Raw genomic sequence first — 1042 nt, 5'->3', positions numbered from 1 at the left:
TATATATAGATAGATAGATAGATAGATAGATAGATAGATAGATAGATAGATCTAGATATAGATCTAGATATAGATAGATATATAGATATAGATATTGTTCAACCTCACAGATCATTTGAGAGATCTAAATTATAACACTGAGATTTCACTTCACCCTAGAAACAATGGTTATCATCACGAAATCAACAAATAATAAATGTTGGAGGGGCTGTAGGATAACAGAAACACTTCTTAATGTTGGCAGGATGGTAGTGATTGTTGAACAACCACTGAAGTCTGTGTGGAACTTCCTAAAAAAGCTAGGATTAGAGTTGATATTATAGCCAGCTATTCCATTTCTAGATATTTTTGCAGAAGAGTTAAAAATGGCATCCTAAATTAATATTCATGCACAATACTTATAGCAACACAATTTGTAGTCACTAAGTCTTGGAAAGACTCCAAATTCCCATCAACTGAAGAATGGTTTTAAAAAGTTGTGTTTTTTAAAATATAAGGAAATAGTACTGACTCATAAAAAGATAAATTTGAGAGAATTATAGGTAAGTGGATGCAACTTGAAGTTTTTCTGATAAATGAAATAAGTCAGACCCACATGTGCAAATATCCGATTTTCTCCCTGGTGTGAGAAACACAAAAAGTAAATAAGTTCTAAAGTATACAATAGATATTGTAAAATTGGAAGAAATTATTCAAAAGTAAAAGGAGCTAGGATGTATGAAAGGGAAAAGGATGGTCCGTGAAAGGGAAATATGCAAGTCAGTTATAACATTAATATGTCTTAGTCCATTAAAAAGGGATATTGGTGCTAATATCTATTGGAGAACATTTTTGCCCATATCTTATACCCTGAAAAACTACTTCAAAGGTAATAACATTTATTGCATTGACTATTGTTCTTTCTTATTGTACTGGTATGATATTTTATTTTACATTCTTCATATAAGACAAAAGAGAAAATGAAATGATATCCTTCCAATATTTTCAAAATGAGCATATCATCAAATCATAAACATATATTATTCAAGTGAAAATAACAACA

This window comes from Octodon degus, unplaced genomic scaffold, assembly GCF_000260255.1.
Source record: "Octodon degus isolate 3935 unplaced genomic scaffold, OctDeg1.0 scaffold00198, whole genome shotgun sequence".
NCBI classification, from domain to species: Eukaryota; Metazoa; Chordata; class Mammalia; order Rodentia; family Octodontidae; genus Octodon; species Octodon degus.
The sequence above is the reverse complement of the archived record's forward strand: the minus strand, read 5'-3'. Positions refer to the sequence as shown.